General features: G+C 40.4%; 1 protein-coding gene across 1 annotated transcript in view; it reads left to right on the top strand.

The window, feature by feature from the left end:
* Window positions 1-22,037, top strand: part of PPTC7 (protein phosphatase targeting COQ7) — a 44,403-nt gene that overhangs the window by 5,587 nt on the left and 16,779 nt on the right. The window lies entirely within an intron of this gene.

Below are 22,037 nucleotides of genomic sequence, written 5' to 3'. Positions count from 1 at the left end.
AAAGTGCTGCAGTCAATATGCCAGCAAATTTGGAAAACTCAGCAGTGGCCACAGGACTGGAAAAGGTCAGTCTTCATTCCAATCCCAAAGAAAGGCAATGCCAAAGAATGCTCAACTACCGCATGCACTCATCTCACATGCTAGTAAAGTCATGCTCAAAATTCTCCAAGCCAGGCTTCAGCAATACGTGAACCGTGAACTTCCAGATGTTCAAGCTGGTTTTAGGAAAGGCAGAGGAACCAGATCAAATTGCCAACATCTGCTGGATCATCAAAAAAGCAAGAGAGTTCCAGAAAAACGTCTATTTCTGCTTCATTAACCATGCCAAAGCCTTTGACTGTGTGGATCACAATAAACTGTGGAACATTCTGAAAGAGATGGGAATACCAGACCACCTGACCTGCCTCTTGAGAAACCTATATACAGGTCAGGAAGCAACAGAACTGGACATGGAACAACAAACTGGTTCCAAATAGGAAAAGGAGTACGTCAAGGCTGTATATTGTCACCCTGCTTATTTAACTTATATGCAGAGTACATCATGAGGAACGCTGGGCTGGAAGAAGCACAAGCTGGAATCAAGATTGCCGGGAGAAATATCAATAACCTCAGATATCACACCTCAGATGACACCACCCTTATGGCAGAAAGTGAAGAGGAACTAGCCTCTTGATGAAAGTGAAAGAGGAGAGTGAAAAAGTTGGCTTAAAGCTCAACATTCAGAAAACTAAGATCATGGCATCTGGTCCCATCACTTCATGGCAAATAAATGGGGAAACAGTGGAAAGTGTCAGACTTTACTTTTCTGGGCTCCAAAATCACTGCAGATGGTGACTGCAGCCATGAAATTAAAAGATTCTTACTCCTTGGAAGGAAAGTTATGACCAACCTAGATAGCATATTAAAAAGCAGAGACATTATTTTGCCAACAAAGGTCTGTCTAGTCAAGGCTATAGTTTTTCCCGTGGTCATGTATGGATGTGAGAGTTGAACTGTGAAGAAAGCTGATCGCCGAAGAATTGATGCTTTTGAACTGTGGTGTTGGAGAAGACTCTTGCGAGTCCTTTGGACTGCAAGGAGATCCAACCAGTCCATCCTAAAGGAGCTCAGTCCTGGGTGTTCATTGGAAGAACTGATGCTGAGGCTGAAACTCTAATACTTTGGCCACCTCATGCGAAGAGTTGACTCATTAGAAAAGACCCTGATGCTGGGAAGGATTAGGGGCAGGAGGAGAAGGGGAAGACAGAGCATGAGATGGCTGGATGGCATCACCGACTCGATGCACATGAGTTTGAGTGAACTCCTGGAGTTGGTGATGGACAGGTAGGCCTGGCATGCTGCGATTCATGGGGTCGCGAGTTGGACACAACTGAGCGACTGAACTGAACTGAATTTGAAACCTTAAACAGAAATAAAAGTCTAACCTCTAGATAAAATTTTGATTGTGGCCGGGAATTTGAAATGTTTCTGTGAATTATGCCAGTCTTAAAAGTAGTTTGTCTTGGGACTTCCTGCCAGTCCAGTGGTTAGGACTCCACACTTCCATTGCACAGGGCACAGAGTTTGATACCTGGTCAGGGAACTAGGATCCTGTAAATCACTCAGCATGACCAAAAAAAAATTTTTTTTATTTAAATAAAAAGCAGTTGTCTTAAAGTATGAGATCAAAGTTTTATTTAGGAAGTGAACTGGTTAGGTAGAATTTGATGTTTTCTAACAGTCATAATAATTTTTATATACTTGATCAAAAAGCTCTATATCTGAAAGTGAGTTGCTCTTTTAACAAAGTACTAGTCACTTTGGAGGAGTGTGTATATGTGCTAATTTCAGCCTTTCAGGAAGCCCTCTTTTGAATTTCCCTTATCTAGATTTCAAGCTGTGTCAGGAAACCAGTCTCATCATTTATATAGTCATAATTTTCTTAAAGTCAGAATTCAACCTGATCTACCTGTCAACATTCAGCCGACATGGCCCTGACTGAATTTTTTTAAAAAAATATACAATTTACCAGCCATGACATTCACCATTTAAAGTGAAAAGTTCAGTAACACAGTATTCATAAGGTTGTGCAACCACTGTCACTAACTAGTTCCAGAACATGTTCATCACTCTGCAAGAAAACCCCTAATGATTAGTACTTCCTAACTCCCCTCCCTCAGCCCCTGGCAACAGAAAGTAGAGTCTGACTCTACAGATGTGTCTATTTTGGGCATTTCAGGTGAATGAAATCATGTAGTACGTGGTCTTTGGTGTCTGACTTTTTTCATTCAGCATAAGATTTTTAAGATTTAGCCATATTGAGACTTCCTGGAAGTACAGGTTAGGACTTTGTCTTCCAAAGCAGAAGATGCCAGTTCACGCCCTGGTCAGGGAGCCAAGATTCCCACATGCCTCACGGCCAAAAAAAACCCAAAATATAAAACAGAAGCAGTACTGTAAGATTTATTTACACTGTAGTGTATATTCCTTTTTATGGCTGAATACTATTCTGATATGCCACATTTAAAAAAATCTGTTAATGGACACTGTGTTGTTTCCACCTTTGGGTTGTTGTAGATAGAGCTGCTTTGACACATTTATGTAAAAGTTTTTTTGTAAACATTTTTTCTATTCTCTTGGGTATATACCAGGAAATGAAATTGCTATCATATTATAACTCTGCAACTGTGAGCAAATATAGTTGTTTTTATATATCTATTTTATATTGTTCTAATATAATTATTACTAGAGGGGGAATATTTTTTAAATGTCAGCAATCAGATATATATACAGAGAAGGCAATGGCAAGCCACTCCAGTACTCTTGCCTAGAAAATCCCATGGATGGAGGAGCCTGGTAGGCTGCAGTCCATGGGGTCGCTAAGGGTCGGACACGACTGAGCGACTTCACTTTCACTTTTCACTTTCACACATTGGAGAAGGAAATGGCAACCCACTCCAGTGTTCTTGCCTGGAGAATCCCAGGGACGGGGGAGCCTGGTGGGCCTCCGTCTATGTGGTCACACAGAGTCGGACATGACTGAAGTGACTTAGCAGCAGCAGTCAGATATATAAGTTCTGAAATCAATCAGTACTTTAAATATGCTGGATTTTATAATAATCTATTTGCTTTCAAGAGAAAATTGTGGAATGTTAAGGAAGTATGAGAGTTGTTAGCTTAGGAAAAGAGCCTTCCAGGACTCGTAGAAACAGCAGGGTTTAAGAAGCTACTGACGAAAAAATAGCCACTGACTAGTTGCTTTTTGACTCTTCGTGATATTCTCTCATTCTGTAATAGATTACAGGGTTAACGGATAGAAGAATTTTGCTGTTTGTTTCTTAAATCCTGTTCACTGATATTTTTCTCATTTTGCTACATATGTATATTGTACTTTTCATAAAGTATAAGACATATTGTCTTTTAAGTCATTTTCTCATTTGTTATACTGTCAGAGAGAGCTACTTTTCTTTTAGTCAGTCTTTAGGAATTCTGAGCTTAGGTTTTAAATTTTCCTAACTTCCAGCTTCTCTTTCAGTTTGTTAATAATCTCCTTAAAGGAATCTGGATGAATCTTTTTTTTTTTTCAATAGAGCAAGTAATTGCATTTTAAATGCATGACTGTTAATACTTTTTAGAAAATTTACTTTTGTTAAAAGGTTTTAAATTGTATTGGAAGGTTCAGTTCAGTTCAGTTCAGTCGCTCAGTCGTGTCCGACTCTCCGCGACCCCATGAATTTAGCTGGTTGTCTGTGGGTGTTTTGGGGGGAGAGGAGTTGAGGGAACCTGGATTAGAGGAGCCTGTTCCTGAACTTTAGCCTTGCTTTCTGAAACTGGCCAATACATGACCTGAATGGTTGCAACAGTGTCCAAACGGAATTTGTACTCCTGTGACTCAAGAACCACTACACCAGGTCAGAGTATTTGACCTACAACCATGTCCTTTGAATAAATGCTTATGTCAAGTTCAAACTAAATGTCAGATTCATTTTATAAAGGTCCCTGTGCCTTTTAGCGGAGAAGGCAATGGCAAGCCACTCCAGTACTGTTGCCTAGAAAATCCCATGGATGGAGGAGCCTGGTAGGCTGCAGTGCGTGGGGTCGCTAAGGGTCGGACACGACTGAGAGACTTCACTTTCACACATTGGAGAAGGAAATGGCAACCCACTCCAGTGTTCTTGCCTGGAGAATCCCAGGGATGGGGGAGCCTGGTGGGCTTCCGTCTATGGGGTCACACAGAGTCGGACACGACTGAAGTGACTTAGCAGCTGCAGCAGCAGTGCCTTTCTATTAGAGAGGCCTTAACTGGGACTTTAAGTCAGAATTTTCAGGAAAATGCTTTGGAAAAGTAAGTTGACAGTTTGTTCTGTCTAAAGAAGTTTTACTTTTCTGTCAGTTGAAGAATGGTGTGCTTTCTAAGTTTGCCTTTCAAAGCTAGTGTTAACTTTTGGTCTCATTTTAAGAACTGGTTACCTATATCCTAATTTTTGTCATTTGTATTAAATTCAGGGATGTGTCTTGTTTGAGAGTTGTCAAATATTTTTAAACTCTGATAGTTTTTTATCTCTCTGAGATCTAAAAGCATTTGTTTCCTGTTATTAAACAGTTCACACAGTTCACAGAATTGCATCATAAATCAAAACATTTTTTGCAAAAACTGACACACTGCAGAAGGCATTGGACTGATAATACACACTTACTCATTTAAACTTGAGTTGACAAGTGGCACCGATCTTCCAGTTTAAAATTTTAAAGAAGATGCTAAATACTTTTGAATGGGATCCCAAACTGGATTTTAGGGGAATGCTGTGGGGGTGGGGCAGTGAAGGAGCAGAAAGTTTTCTTTAAAGAGTGAAGATACTTCATTCTGTTTTCTCCTAAGCCTTTGTTCAATATCTGACACAAACTATGATTCAACTTCAGTTCAGTCGCTCAGTCGTGTCCGACTCTTTGTGATCCCATGAATCACAGCACGCCCAGGCCTCCCTGTCCATCACCAACTCCTGGAGTTCACTCAAACTCATGTCCATCGAGTTGGTGATGCCATCCAGCCATCTCATTCTCTGTCGTCCCCTTCTCCTCCCGCCCCCAATCCCTCCCAGCATCAGAGTCTTTTCCAGTGACTCAACTAATCGCATGAGGTGGCCAGAAGTATTGGAGTGTCAGTTTTAGCATCAGTCCTTCTAATGAACACCCAGGATCGATCTCCTTTAGAATGGACTGGTTGGATCTCCTTGCAGTCCAAGGGACTCTCAAGAGCCTTCTCCAGCACCACAGTTCAAAAGCATCAATTCTTCGGCGATCAGCTTTCTTCACAGTCCAACTCTCACATCCATACATGACCACTGGAAAAACCATAGCCTTGACTAGACAGACCTTTGTTGGCAAAGTAATGTCTCTGCTTCTTAATATACTATCAAGGTTGGTCATAACTTTCCTTCCAAGGAGTAAGCGTCTTTTAATTTCATGGCTGCAGTCAGTATCCATAGTGATTTTGGAGCCTAAAAAAATAAAGTCTGACACTGTTTCCACTGTTTCCCCATCTATTTGCCATGAAGTGATGGGACCAGACTCCATGATCTTTGTTTTCTGAATGTTGAGCTTCAAGCCACTCCTCTTTCACTTTCATCAAGAGGCTTTTGAGTTCCTCTTCACTTTCTGCCATAAGGGTGGTGTCATCTGCATATCTGAGGTTATTGATATTTCTCCCGGCAGTCTTGATTCCAGCTTGTGCTTCTTCCAGCCCAGCGTTCCTCATGATGTACTCTGCATATAAGTTAAATAAGCAGGGTGACAATATACAGCCTTGATGATTCAACTTGCTACTGCTGCTAAGTCACTTCAGTCGTGTCCGACTCTGTGTGACCCCATAGATGGAAGCTCACCAGGCTCCCCCATCCCTGGGATTCTCCAGGCAAGAACACCGGAGTGGGTTGCCATTTCCTTCTCCAATGTGTGAAAGTGAAAAGTGAGAGTGAAGTCGCTCAGTCGCGTCCGACCCTTAGCCACCCCACGGACTGCAGCCTACCAGGCTCCTCCATCCATGGGATTCTCCAGGCAAGAGTACTGGAGTGGCTTGCCATTGCCTTCTCCGGATGATTCAACTTACCAGTGCTTTATTCAGTGCTTTAGATTTTACAATGTATTTTTATGTTTTACCTTATTTAATCTTTTAACTATGAGATAATTGCTCTTACCTCTGCTTAATCTGTGTCTGTTTCCTTATCTATGAAGTTGACTCATCAGCAAGATTCGTACAGCTAGTATCAGAGCTGGGACTTGAACCTGTTTTCTCCTTCGAATCTAGTGCTTTTAAATAAATGATTTTGTTTTGTGCTTATAAAAAGTAACCCATGTTCACAAAAGCACAGTATGAAGTACTTGTAATTTATAACTCAGTTACAGTCAGTGTGGTTTCCTCTAACTTTTTTGTATATACAATTGTATGTATACAAATTAACAAGTAAGATCAGGTTACTATGTATTCTGCTCTGTAATGTTATTAATAAGAATTGTAACTTGAGCATCAGTTCAGTTCAGTTCAGTCAGTCAGTCATGTCCGACTCTTTGCGACCCCATGAATCACAGCCCGCCAGGCCTCCCTGTCCATCACCAACTCCCGGAGTTGACTCAAACTCATATCCATCGAGTCAGTGATGCCATCCAGCCATCTCATTCTCTGTCGTCCCCGTCTCCTCCCACCCCCGATCCTTCCCAGCATCAGACTCCCTTCCAGTGAGTCAACTCCATACTAATAATCATAGGTATCATATTTTACTGCATATATAGCCCATGAAGTCCTCTATTTTTAGTTATTTAGATTATCTGCAACTTTCTGTTATAAGTAACACTAGAGTAAATATCTCTACATTTGAATATTTCCTTAGGATGAATTTCTTGGAATTCCAGAGTCTAAGGCTGTGAACTTTTGAAAGGCTTCTGATTTAAATAGTAGTGTTCAGTTCAGTTCAGTCGCTCAGTTGTGTCCGACTCTCCACGACCCCGTGAATCACAGCACGCCAGGCCTCCCTAACCATCACCAACTCCCGGAGTTCACTGAAACTCATGTCCACAGAGTCAGTGATGCCATCCAGCCATCTCATTCTTGGTCGTCCCCTTCTCCTCCCGCCATCTTGGAATGTGAAGTCAAGTGGGCCTTAGAAAGCATCACTACAAACAAAGCTAGTGGAGGTGATGGAATTCCAGTTGAGCTATTTCAGATCTTGAAAGATGATGCTGTGAAAGTGCTGCACTCAATATGCCAGCAAATTTGGAAATAGTAGTGTAGGTCCCTCCAAAAATGTTATACAAATTCATACCTTTCCATTTGTTATGAAACTACTCTCATAAGTAAGCTGATTGTTGGAACCTCCCTGGTGGTGCAATGGATGGGAATTTGTCTGCCAATACAAGGGACACAGGTTCAATCCCTGGTCCAGGAAGATACCACGTGCTGCGGAGCAGCTAAGCCCCTGCGCCACAGCCACTGAGCTCGAGCTTTAGAGCCCTCAAACTACAGTTACTGAGCCCACATGTCAAAACTACTGAAGCCTGAGTGAGCCCGTGCTCTGCAGCATGAGAAGCCTGCGCACTGCAACTAGAGAAAACCCATGCAAAGCAACGAAGACCCAGAGCAACAAAAATAAGTTAAAAAAAAATGAGTAAAAAGAAAAATATATATATATGTCTGTCACACTTATATATATTGAGTCTGTCACATTTAACAATTTATGAATTTACTAGATTCTTAAACAGTTATTTTTAAGAATCTAGTAAATTTGAATAAGTGAATAAGTTTGTAACTGGTGAATAGTTGGTATGAATCCCACGGGCTACAAAATGACTGCAAAAACTGCCAGAGACTACAAAAGTGACTTACTACAAAGAGTGCTTTCTGTTTAGCGACTGAGTACTATTTTGACTCAGGCCAGTTCCAATACATTTTTGCACTGATTTTTCTTTTACTCATTTCTTTTTGCTCATTCCCTCATAATGAGGGAACTTCTTTCTTTTTGTACTACTGTGACTGTACATTTTGATCTTTCAAGGATGCTGTCTCCAGTAGGTTTTTGACTTATATCAAAGTAGTCTGTGCTGTCATTTGAGGTAGATGGAAAAGGTTAGCTATGCTGAATGAAGCAAAGAGTGCTTCTGTTTTTACATCAGTGTTTGGGTAGCAGTTTTGGATTAGAAAATAGATTTGAGCTATTTACACAAGAAAACTGTTCATGGCCTCTAGGTTGAATGCTAATTGGCAATATGGTCATCAGTGTTGCTATGAAATGAGAAAGTATAAACAGAGATGTCTTATGCATATATTGTTTTTAAAAATCCACTTCTTAATTCTTGAGAAGCCACATTCATCTTCATGTACACTGAATTCACTGAAGAATTAATGGTCTTTGGTGTGTTTTGTGAATAAATTCTACACATATATATTAAATCATTTACAGATGGTCTGAATTCAGTGAAGCCAGTTAATCTATAGCTATCTTTTATTTTATCAGAATTTCAAATTGAAAAATGGTTGGCCTTCCTTTTTGTCAGTGGCTTAAAGGAGAAAAAACTTCCTCAACATTCTAGTCAGGTGGTTAAAACTTAAGTAAAAGGACATGGGACATTGTTTTTACTCTAAATCATTATTGAAATTCTCTGAAAACATACATGTGGTGGTATCCTAATGGGAAAGGATAAATTGAGAAGCCTGCAATGGAATGTTTGATTCAAAACTAGTTCATACAGTAAATGTAATATTCTTTCCAGGTGGCACTAGTGGTAAAGAACCCCCCTGCCATTTCAGGAGACATAAGAGATATGAGTTTGATCCCTGGGTCGGGAAGATCCCCTGGAGAAGGACATGGCAACCCACTCCAGTATTCTTGCCTGGAGAATCCTGTGGACAGAGGAGCCTGGCGGGCTACCATCCATAGGGCTGCAAAGAGTTGGACATGGCTAAAGTGACTTAGTTCGTGCATGTTAACTTTTATTTTATAGAGTTTCTAAATCAGGCTCCCTTGTCTTGCATTGTGACTTCAGTTCAGTCACTCAGTCGTGTCCGATACTTTGCAACCCCATGAATCACAGCACGCCAGGCCTCCCTGTCCATCACCAACTCCCAGAGTCCACCCAAACCCATGTCCATTGAGTCGGTGATGCCATCCAACCATCTCATCCTCTGTCTTTCCCTTCTCCTCCTGCCCCTAATCTTTCCCAGAATCAGGGTCTTTTCAAATGAGTCAGCTCTTCGCATCAGGTGGCCAAAATATTGGAGTTTCAGCTTCAGCATCAGTCCCTCCAATGAACACCCAGGACTGATCTCCTTTAGGATGGACTGGTTGGATCTCCTTGCAGTCCAAGGGACTCTCAAGAGTCTTCTCCAACACCACAGTTCAAAAGCATCAATTCTTTGGCACTCAGCTTTCTTAACAGTCCAACTCTCACATCCATACGTGACCACTGGAAAAACCATAGTCTTAACTAGACAGACCTTTGTTGGCAAAATAATGTCTCTGCTTTTTAATATGCTATCTATGTTGGTCATAACTTTTCTTCCAAGGAGTAAGCGTCTTTTTATTTCGTGGCTGCAGTCACCATCTGCAGTGATTGTGGAGCCCAGAAAAATAAAGTCAGCCACTGTTTCCACTGTTTGCCCATCTATTTGCCATGAAGTGATGGGACCAGATGCCATAATTTTAGTTTTCTGAATGTTGAGCTTTAAGCCAGTTTTTTCACTCTCCTCTTTCACTTTCATCAAGAGGCTCTTTAGTTCTTCTTCACTTTCTGCCATAAGGGTGGTGTCATCTGCATATCTGAGGTTATTGATATTTCTCCCGGCAATCTTGATTCCAGCTTGTGCTTCATCCAGCCTAGCGTTTCTCATGGTGTACTCTGCATATAAGTTAAATAAGCAGGGTGACAATATACAACCTTGGTGTACTCCTTTTCCTATTTGGAACCAGTCTGTTGTTCCACGTCCAGTTCTAACTGTTGCTTCCTGACCTGCATACAGGTTTCTCAAGAGGCAGGTCAGGTGGTCTGGTATGCCCATCTTTTTCAGAATTTTCCACAGTTTATTGTGATCCACACATTTTAACTTAGAATCTTAGAAAAAGGAACTCCACAGAGAATTTGTCCGCCTGCCCTTTATTTCACAGATGAGAAAACTAAAGTTTAGAGAAGTTATTTGGTCAGTGTCCTACAGCCAGTTAGTGGCAAAGAATGCTGGGAGCTGTGTCATTTCCAAGACTCCTTTTCAAGATGCAGGTGAATATTTTTTTCTTTGTGTATTTTTTGGAGACAAATATAGATTTGTTCCTTGGTGCTTGAAAATGTTGCTGTTAAATGTTTAATGGAATATTGAATGGTGGTGGATGTGTGACCGAGGAAGCTGAATGGACCACTCATCTTTTAGATGTTATTCATGAGTGGGAATTGTCTTTTGATTGAAACCGTAGTCCAGTGTTTGTCAAGCTTGCAGCTGACACTGACCAAAGAACTCTTTTTTCCTGATCGATGCAGAGTCTATATACACAGTCTGTAACTTGGCCTTTTTAAAGAGAGGCATAACACTCACTTACTGCATGTTGGCCATGAGCTGAGCACTGTAATGAGGCGATCTTTACACCATTATCCCTGTTCCCTCACACCAGGACTTGATGTTCATGAGTTGATTCCCATTACAGGTGAAGATAATGAGGCTCAAAGTGCTACCCAGGGTGCCCTTGGTACACCTCATCCGAGTCCTGGAGCTGGAATTTGAACCCAGATCTGATTCCAAAGCCTGTGCCCTTGCCCAGTGTGTTTATAATGACTCTGAAGCCAAAAATGATCACTTAAAACTTTGTTTAAGGGATTCCCTGGTGGCTCAGGTGGTAAAGCGTCTGCCTGCAATGCAGGAGACCCAGGTTCGATCCCTGGGTCAGGAAGATCCCCTGGAGAAGGAAATGACAACCCACTCCAGCCCTTGCCTGGAAAATTCCATGAACGGAGGAGCCTGGTAGGCTACAGTCCATGGGGTTGTAGAGTCGGACACGTGTTTTACTGAGATAATCTTTGTTGGGTCTGAGTACTATTTTTTTTTGAAAGCTGCTCTGTCGTGTCTGACTCTTTGTGATCCCATGAACTATACAGTCCGTGGAATTCTCCAAGCCAGAATACTGGAGTGGGTAGCCTTTCCCTTCTGCAGGGCCTCTTCCCAACCCAGGGATCAAACCCAGGTCTCCCACATTGCAGGCAGATTCTTTACCAGCTGAGCCACAAGGGAAACCCTTTATTGTTAAGTTGCTCAGTCATGTCCAACTCTCTGTGACCCCATGGACTGCAGCACGCCAGGCTTCCCTAACTTTCACCATCTCTGGGAGTTTGCTCGAACTCAAATCCATTTAGTGGATGATGCCATTCATCCGTCTCATCCCCTGTCGCCCCCTTCTCCTGCTCTCAATCTTTCCCAGCATCTGAGTCTTTTCCAGTGAGTTGGCTCTTTGCATCAGGTGGCCAAAGTATTGGAGCTTCAGCATCAGTCTCCAGTGAATATTCAAGGTTGATTTCCTTTAAAATTCAGCATCAGTCTCCCGTGAATATTCAAGGTTGATTTCCTTTAAGATTGACTTGTTTGATCTTCTTGCTGTCCAAGGGACTCTCAAAAGTCTTCTCCAGCACCACAGTTCGAAAGCATCAGTTAGTTATAACTATTCCTAGGCTAATAATTGAGTACAGCCCCCTGATTAAAAGAGAGAAAGACCTCAGTGAACCCTGCTGAACTGTCAGTTCAGTTCAGTTCAGTCGCTCAGTCGTGTCCGACTCTCCGCGACCCCATGAATCACAGCACGCCAGGCCTCCCTGTCCATCACCAACTCTCGGAGTACACTCAAACTCATGTCCACAGAGTCGGTGATGCCATCCAGCCATCTCATTCTCCGTCGTCCCCTTCTCCTCCTGCCCCCAACCTTTCCCAGCATCAGAGTCTTTTCCAGTGAGTCAACTCGTCGCATGAGGTGGCCAAAGCATTGCAGTTTCAGCTTTAGCATCAGTCCCTCCAATGAACATCCAGGATTGATCTCCTTTAGAATGGACTGGTTGGATCTCCTTGCAGTATAAGGGACTCTGAAGAGTCTTCTCCAACACCACAGTTCAAAAGCATCGATTCTTCTGCGATCAGCCTTCTTCACAGTCCAACTCTCACATCCATACATGACCACGGGAAAAACCATTGCCTTGACTAGACGGACCTTGGTTGGCAAAGTAATGTCTCTGCTTTTTAATATACTATCAAGGTTGGTCATAACTTTCCTTCCAGTAGGCCTCTGGAACTTTGGTGGCCTCAGGCCAGCCCTTTGCTTCTGAGGGACCTCCCAGATGCCTTAACTGCCACAGTGCATTGTTTGGCTAATTGCAGGTTAGAGGTTCGTGGTAGGGGGATGATAGGTATTTACCTGAAGGTGAGATTTCTCTGTTCTTAGAGCTCACCTTTATTACTTGTACTTACTTTATCCATGTTAGTAAAAATCACAGGGAACTGTCTGAAATGACTCTCTCCTCAGCCTCCTCTTGCACAACTTGAATTTTCTTCTTTCAAGGCTCAAGTCAGATACCTCTCCATGAATACTTTGCTGATTTCTTCAGCCGGATGTAATCTGATCTTCCTTAGTTTTGCTTTTAGTGGTGCATATTTATTTTGTTTTATTGTAGCCTCAACCCTACTCCCCCCATCACAGAACTTGATTTTAAGTTCCTCTGGGCAGGAAATCTTTTACTATATGTAAATCCCTTTGGCTCCCTTTCACCACAATGTTTTACATATAGGAAATACTCAATAAAATGTTGAATAGCTTTAATATTTAATGTAAATGTAAAACGCAGTTCTCACTGAATTTGTATAGTTTATCATTTCTCCCTTAAAGGTAATGTGTACTCACTACTGAAAAAATGGGAAAGTATGGAAAATAAAAGAAGAAAAAAAAATTACTTGTTTTGCCACCTGAAGGTCATTACTTAATTGAACAATATATTGTTTTCAACAGTATGTTGAAAACATAATTAGTATTCAGAAATTAAGGGTCAGTTCCTCATTTGGCAGCCTTAATCAAAAGAATTGTTTTCACTTGTTAATTAAAGAAAAAAAAAGCATTCATTGCCAGGGTTGCATGTGACTTGACCTCTCCCAGAGGGTGGTATTTTAGTAAAAAACAGCTGTTATTTTTATAGAGGGGTGAAGAAAGTAGGGGGTAAAATAGTATCCTTTTTGGGTGGTGGTGTTAGTTCCTAAGTCGTGTCTGATTCTTTGCAACCCCGTGGACTGTAGCCTGCAGGCTTCTCTGTCCATGGGATTTCCCAGGCAAAAACAGTGGAGTGGGTTGCCACTTCCTTCAGGGAATCTTCCTCACCCAGGGATTGAACAGCCCGTCCCACATTGGCAGACACATTCTTTACCACTGAGCCACCAAAGAAGCCCTATGGCTTAATTGTTATGAATATTAGGTTAACCTTTAAGACCAAAATTCTAAAGCTAATCTTATAAATAGAAGGAAAATTTTTCTGTTAACTTAAAGGGCCAGTACAAGGCACACATCAGATGGCTGGACTTTAATTGCTGTTACTTTCTTATTTAAATGTTAAATTATTAGGCATTGTGTAACATTTCCTAATATCCAGAAATGGAAAATCCTCAGCTTTAATAGAAGCCGTTAATTCTGTATCATACTAAGGGCCTTGTGTCTACTGTTCATAACTTAAAATCAGTGTGATCCTCCACACCCAGATAATTTGTCTGTTGCTTCCTCCTGTCCAAAAAGCATTGCCAACAGCATTTAGCATTTGATTAAGATACTATTGTAGCTTAGAAAAGAGTGAAGTGACCTTTATCTGTGACTTCACCCTCAACTTTTAAGATACCCAAGGTCCTCAGCCACAGTTAAGTCCAAACACATCATTCCACATTAAATATTTGGTATTTAAACAGAAGAGGTAAAGGAAGTTAGAGAAAAGAACAACTTTTTCTTTTTAAAAGGTTGACTTTGAGTTTCTTTGCTTTCACGCTGTCATTTCCTAATCATCTTCTGGAGATTACAGTCTCTAACTAATGAATTATTCTAGACAACAGGTGTAAATGTATATATGTGTGTGTGTGCATTTTAATTATTGAGTAGTTTCATGTTTACTGAGCTCGAAAGGAAAAGCTATTTTCTTTAGAATTCTAAAACATAAAATAGATAATTTATTCCTCCTCTGAGTCCATTTTTGAGCTTTGTTAACTGTTCTAGACAGTACTATTTCTTTAGCACAATTTGAGTTTTGCTGACAGGTTCCCTTTTCACACATTTTATCACAGAGTTTGAACCATTCCTTCTTCCATCCTTTCAGCTTTATTGCCTCAGCTTTGAGTTAGCTGTTTTACTTAGAGATCTTGAGTTCTTGACGTAGACTTGGTATCTGGAGAATTCGAAGATGCATGTTTCATCGTGACTGATGCATAGTGGTTACTTTGGGGAAGCCTTGCAAAGGGAATATATCACTAGCTAGTTAAAGCAGGAAGGACGTCATAATCTATATAATTTCACCTCTAGAGAACTGAAAGGAGTTTTAGTCAAAGCAAATTGTACTTTTCTGAATAAATCAACTCTTAAATACATTTTCCCAGTAATCCTTCTTTTTGTTCCCTCGGGATAATTATTTGCAGATACATTTCACAGCCCTGAATCACAGGGGAGTGTTCTTAATGCCCAGATAGTTGAGGCTTCAGAATTGTTGATACAAGTGTGATCTGTTCCATTTGCTAGAAAGTGAGTTTATACTCCATTCTCATTTTTCTCTAGTTATAATGCTTCAGGTTGTGATGTCTCTCCACAAATAGTGTTGGCTCTGAGAACACTAGATTTCATATTTGAAGAAGACCCTCAGCATCTGAAAAGAAGCCAACTGTAGCACTCCGATAGATACTGCCTAAAAGGAAATGGCAGCCCACTCCATTGTTCTTGCCTGGAGAATCCCAGGGACGGGGGGGATCCTGGTGGGAGGCTGTCTCTGGGGTCTCACAGAGTGAGACACGACTGAAGTGACTTAGCAGCAGCAGCAGCCAGTTCCTCATTAGATGAGCACTCACTGCAGAAAGGGTGAAACCAGATATCCTTATCCGTTGGGTCCCGAGGGTCTCCTGCTGCTTTTATTATTCAGCTCTTGTGATCCATCCAGATACTTAACTCGGTTTCTCCTCTGGAATTTCAGCTCACTGTCAAGTACTCATTCTAGTAGATAGGAGGTGTGTTTCACTGATGGAGAAACAATCCCTGTAGAAGGAAACAATCCCTGTGGAACCGTCTTGCTTCATTAGAGAGTATGAGGTTCAATGTAAAAGGCCTTGAGATCATCAAAGATGCAAGGAATAAAACTCTATTACCTTTGGGTACTACTTAGTATTTGAAATTCTGTCAGAGCTATTGTTGGCTGAAAGCAAATAACCAATTTTTCTTCAGTGATTTTTATATTAAAATTGAAACTTAGCATTTATTTTGGGGGCATCACTTTCTTCTAGAAAATGTCTTATAACTAATCGCATGTCAATCTGAAGATGAGTATAGTAGGAAGAGTTTGAGAAGAATGGCAGCCTCGTGCTGATTGCTGATAATGGATAATGATGGAGAAACTTAGGCTGGTGGTGGTCACTTAGTTCAAAATCTTGTTCAAGGTGCGCTTTTTACAACCACACAGTTAGGTAGATGGCCGTATGCAGTTGGAAAGAGGATTTTTAAGCTTCCACAGTTTCAGCTTACTTACCAAATCTTTTTTTCCCTTGAACTTTTGGCTTAGAATAAAGGTAAAATTTTGATTTAATAAAAAGCTAAGTGATTTTTTTTTTTAAGTACAGCAGAGTTTTGTTTTTATGTGGTTATAACCATAGTGATTCATGGGGTCGCGGAGAGTCGGATACGACTGAGCGACTGAACTGAACCATAGGCAAAGACAAAAATGTGTTCAGTTAAAAAAGTGAAAATTGTCTGTTACTTTAAGAATGTTCTTCCTGTAAAAAGATCCATTTAAATAATGGGAGGTATATGTCCTTTCTTTTAAGCCTACTGTAGAAAAGCAGTCTGTGGAAAACTTAGCAAAATATTTTATAAAAATCATAAATATAAATATTCTCTAGTTGCCTATTTCCCACTTCATAAAATTTGACATTTCCCATTGTAAATGGTACAACTGAAGGAATGTTCTGTGCCCTATAGTTGAAAGTTTCCTCTCAGCCTTTTGCTCAGCTCTTTCAGATATGTAACCATTATCTTAATCTAATAATGGTTTTAATTGGATCTTAGGTTAAAGCAAACACTTCAACTAGACATGGGCTGACAGAATGTTATTAATGGAGACATAAGATGATTACAGTGAGTTAAAGGAAATAGCTTCTGTATTCAGTGCACATTCTTTATCTTGGCATTCAAAGCCTTTCCATCCACCTTTTCAGCTTCACTTCTCTTCATCGCTAAAGAAATTATTGGTATATCATTCTGACAAATTGGGTTACTTAGCTGTTCCTTAAACTTAATCAGTTACATCTGATTTTGTACTCTGATGCCTAGAATAAGAGTGCAATTCACAAATGAGCTATTTGGCCAGGAATTCTTATTCCTAGGGCTCCCCTGGTGGCTCAGATGGTAAAAAAAAATTGCTTGCAATACAGGAGACCTGGATTCGATCCCTGGGTTTGGGAAGATTCCCTGGAGAAGGGAATGGCTACCCACTCCAGTATTCTTGCCTGGAGAATTCCATGACAGTGGGCAAAGAGTCTGACATGTCTGAGTGACTAAAATTTCATTTCATTTCTTATTCCTAAGATAAAATTCCCCTTAACTCCTTAAACTTTTTACTCTATTCTCCCTGAGCATCCATGGGGTCAGTACTAGAGTTTGGTCAAAGATCTGGCCCTGATTGCCTTCCTAGCTGCAGAATCTAAGGTCCCAACTTCATACAGAACATGTCCACAAAAATACCCCACTGGTGCCTGAAAATCAGCATTCTTGAGACAGAAGTCAGTATCTTCTTCTAAAGGCGTTTTTACCCCCTCCTAACAGGGAAATCATCTAATCAATACTCATTCCTGAAATCCAGAAATCAACACTCATACTAATTGATACAAAACGTATTGATATAGAGCCCTGTTGTCTTTATGTTTTTTGTATTTCCCGTGATTGTCTATTCTACTTTTCCCATTACTTTAACCTAAAACCTCACAGCTGATGCCTGACTTCTTACCTCTCTTAACCTGTTCCCTCCGCTGCTCTCAAGATTACTTTTCTAAAATATAGATTGGATTTTACACTTCTACCCAAAACTTTTGATACTTTCTATTGTCAAGAGCAGTGTTCTTCAGTAGAAATACACTGTAAACTATATATGTAATCTTAAATTTTCTAGTAGCCACATTTAAAAAAGTAAAATGAAATGGATGATGTTAATTTCAATTACTATGTTTTATTTAATCCAGTACATCTGAAATATATGTTCAGCATGAAACTAAGACATTTTATAGTTTTAGGGGTACTAGGTTTTTGGAATCCAGAGTGTATTTTACATTTAACAGCTCATCTCAGTCTAAGCTAGCTACATTTCAAACTAAATGACCATATGTGGATGGTGGCATCCATATTGGACAGCACAGGTCTATAGCATATAGCTTAAAGTTCTTGGACTACAATTTTCTGCCCACCACAACTTTAGCTCCTACACTGCATACTTCAACTTCTCTGCCACTCACCCAGGCCAGTTCAGTTCAGTTCAGTCGCTCAGTCGTGTCCGACTCTCCGCGACCCCATGAATCACAGCACGCCAGGCCTCCCTGTCCATCACCAGCTCCCGGAGTTCACTCAAACTCATGTCCACAGAGTCGGTGATGCCATCCAGCCAAGCAGCACCTAATTTGCTGTTCTTTTCCTTTAATTACCCTTCCCTGCCTGTGGGACCCCACTCTAGTACTCTTGCCTGGAAAATCCCATGGACGGAGGAGCTTGGTAGGCTCTAGTCCACGGGGTCGCTACGAGTTGGACACAACTGAATGACTTCACTTTCACTTTTCACTTTCATGCATTGGAGAAGGAAATGGCAACCCACTCCAGTGTTCTTGCCTGGAGAATCCCAGGGACGGGGGAGCCTGGTGGGCTGCTGTATTTGGAGTCGCACGGAGTCGGACACGACTGAAGCGACTTAGCAGCAGTAGTAGCAGCAGCCTTTGGGAATCTGTCTTAGCTTCCAGGGCCAGATCTGAATGCCACTTCCTAGTTAAAGCTTGCTCCACTCTCACAGTGCCCCATAAGCATTAACCACTTGCTTTTCACTCTTCAGTAGCAGCGTTTGTGGGAGCTGTTTGTCTAGTTCTGTGAGTGAGTGGTGTAGCTGCCCACTAGAAGGTGAGCTTCCCAGAGGCAGGGTGCACCTCCCTCAACCTCTGTTTCCTACCGTTCACTGTAGCCGTTTGCTCCTAGGGATATTCTTATCCTTTGTTGCTTAATATCTTCGAGATCTAAAGCAATCTCTCTTTTAACAGTTGTTTACTTCAATGAAATTTCCTTTTATATATGGATCAGTTCCACTGTTTAATTCAAGTGTTCTCTCTTTGTGGATTGAAGCTTTTGCTTATGGAAGAGAGGAAATACTCGTTTTCTTGTAGAAATAACTGTCTAATATGAATAAGCTAGGTTTCAAATGTAGGTTACTCTGGTTTTAGCCTGGTTCTAATCCCAAATGCAACTCTTTCTGTTATATAATTTGTTCTCTGTAAGTAAACTTTATATGTGTACTAAGACTTTCCCCCCAAAGGTTTGTTGAAAAGTTTACATGCTTTTTGAATCCCTTTCCCCTAACAAGATTTGCAAATAGAGTTTTGCCTGGGTTTTTTTCCCCATATAAAAGCAAGCAGGTGCCTGAAAGGTTATGCTCTATTCTGGGAGAAATCTGATTAATGTTGAAGAGCTGTGCCAGGTCAGACTCTGTAACCTGTTGACAGATTGTTTAGTGAGTGCCAAGATCAACTCTCAACATTATCTCAGGTTTTAATGGTTTTCTTCTGAAGGGCATTTGTAGATGAAACCAGTTTGTATTTAAAGTTAATTGTGGCTCTCAGATCAGAGACTGGTTAAAAAGAAATTCTTTCCTCGAGCAAACAGTAGTTTGAAAAGAATAAATAATTCATCAGAAGGAGTTGCAAGGACTATAATTGCATTCTATGTTTTAACACAAATTATTGCATTTAAATCGTGGTAAAAATCTTACCCCTGGTGAAGTAAGAATTCCTCAAAAGAAGCTCCCACTAAACTTTCGTAAGAATTTCTAGATAGCCTTACAACTGCCTGAAAAGCAGCTATACTTCTCACTGGGAGGGTAGACATCAGCCATCCCTGAAGCTTCTCTTTCCTCCTTCCTCTCTGCACCCCATCAGTCTACCTGTGAGTCCTTTTGTTTCACTGGATCCCAAATCCCTGTACTCTGACTGCACTGCCACTGTTCCCTAACTGAGCCACTGAGACTGTTTCTGGACTCATCCCTTTACTGCTTTTGCTCTCCTCGTGGCAGGCAGAAGGATCTTTTTTCTTATTGTTATTAATGTTTAAATTTTATATAATGGAAAATTTCAAGTATATATCAAAGTAGAAGGATGAGTGTATCTCTCAGTCAACTTCAGTTATCCATTCATGGCCAACCTTATTTCATCTACTCTCTGTCACACACACAAACACACACACACGCACACACACGTGCGCGCGCACACACACACACACACACACACACACACACACACCCTAAGACATATCTAATCAACTAATTTGTATTTGCCCTAAAGTGAAATTTTGCCTTGTGACTTCCCTGGAAGCTAGTGGTTAAGGCTTCGTGCTTCCACTGCATGGGGCGTGAGTTCAGTCCCTGGTTGGGAAACTTACCTCAAAGCATGGCCAAAGAGGGAGGAAAAAAAACATGAAGTTCGCCTGTTGGTTGGTCATAAGAGATGGGAAGGTTTCTGCCACAAAGTGATAAGTTATTTGTCAACCTCTTTACTGTCTTCCAGCTCTGTTTCCTCTTATTTTTTCAGGATGTGTTCCACTTCTGTTTATTAAGTGCCATTACCAGAGAAACAGTTTAATGTGTTCATTTTATGTTAAGTCAGTTTTTCAGAGATGCATATATAAGCACCTTGCTACTTTTGTACCAGATGTGTTCTTTGAAGTGTGTAAGTTGAACGTGCAAAAAATATACATATAGCCCATTTACACTTCAGAAACAAGCTCATAGAAAAAGAAATCAGGTTTGTGGTTACCAGAGGCAGGAATGGGTGAGGGGTAATTGAATGAAGGCAATCAGAAGGTACAAACTTCCAGTTATATTAAATAGGAATGTAGTATACAATTTATATAATAAATATTATTAACACTGCTGTATGTTATATATGAAAGGTGTTAAAAGAGCAAATCCTAAGAGTTTTCATCACAAGGGAAAAAAATTTTTTTTCAATTTAATTTTGTATATGTATGAGATAATGGGCTTCCCAGATGGCTCAGTGGGTAAGGAATCTGCCTGCAGTGCAGGAGACACGGGAGATTTGGGTTCAATCCCTGGATTGGGAAGATCCCCTGGAGAAAGGAATAACTACCCACTCCAGTATTCTTGCCTCGAGAAGCCCATGGACAGAGGAGCCTGGCAGGGGATCTGTGGGGTCTCAAAGAGTCGGACACGACTGAGCACAGGGCCACCCTCGCACATGAGATAATGGATGCTCACTAAACTTACATGAAGTCACTTCATGTTGTATGAATGTTAAATCATTATGCTGTACACCTTAAACTTTTATAGTACTATAGAACAATAATATCCCAATAAAACTGGAAGAAAAAATTAAATGTGTATATAAGGAGGGTGTTTCATGCTCAGAAAGCCTTAACAATTATAAATTCCCTAATATTTTTTGTTATAAAATCAATACATGCTCATTATAAAAATAAAATTTAAATAATACAGAATAGTGTGAGGTAAAAAGCTTAACTTTCCCATTTGTTCACAGATCACTTTCAGTCTTTTTTATTTCAAAAACAACTATATTTCTTACAGATCATTCCAGGAAAGTTCATTTATTTATGTTCACTTAAAACCTTAATAATATATATATCTGACATTCAGTTTGAATTTTAGTTTAGTTTGAATAGCAAACAGTTTCAGTTTGTTTGAAATTAGAAACCAATTTTAATGTTGAACAACTAGCTTGATGTTGCAAGGGACTGAGTAGGAGATGGTATGTTGACTTTGACGTCTGATTTTTCTTGAGCACTAGTTTCCTCACGGTGAAGGAGTCTTAGGCAGACTGAAATCATCAAGAGCTCTGTGGACCCATGAAAACCTCTATACCGGTGCTGTCCAATATAAATATAATGTGAGCCATATATGTCATTTAAAATTTCCTAGTATTCACATTAATTAAAAATAAAAAGAAACTTAATTTGACGTTAATTTTCATAATGTAGTCTCTTTAGCACATTATATCCAAAATATTACTTCAACATGTAATAATATAAAAATTAATGAGATATTTTGCCCCTCTTTTCATGCTAATAAGTTTTCCAAACGTCCAGTGTGTGTTTTATGCTTAGAGCATTTCTCAGTTTGCATCAATCAGCCCCGTTTCTAGTGCTTACTAGCCTCGCATGGTAGTGGCAGTTATTGCTGGGCAGTGTGGCCGTGTACAGGATAGTGGTTGTCTCTGAGGGAGGAGCAAAGAGGGTAGGATATATTCTTAATTTTATTCTCTCTTTCACAATTATTGACCAATATTTGAAGTTAAAAGTTTGCTGCCTTCGGTATTCTTCATGATGGCCAACTGTGGCTCAGTTGTATTCTCACTAGCATCAGCACTTTTTAAGAAAATCAGTTTTCATTCTTATAAAATACAACAAAGATTAATAGCACAACTACTTATGTACAAAGATGAAAATCCTGCTGAAAACAACCTTTTGGCTGGGAGGCAATGCCACCCTGTGGTAGCTCACGTGTTTATTCATCAGTGTATCAAAGATCAGATTCTAAGTAGAGAATGT

The sequence above is a fragment of the Moschus berezovskii genome, chromosome 19, assembly GCF_049115385.1.
Source record: "Moschus berezovskii isolate FMDL1 chromosome 19, NW_MosBer_1.0, whole genome shotgun sequence".
In the NCBI taxonomy this organism is placed as follows: domain Eukaryota; kingdom Metazoa; phylum Chordata; class Mammalia; order Artiodactyla; family Moschidae; genus Moschus; species Moschus berezovskii.
The sequence above is the reverse complement of the archived record's forward strand: the minus strand, read 5'-3'. Positions and strand labels throughout refer to the sequence as shown.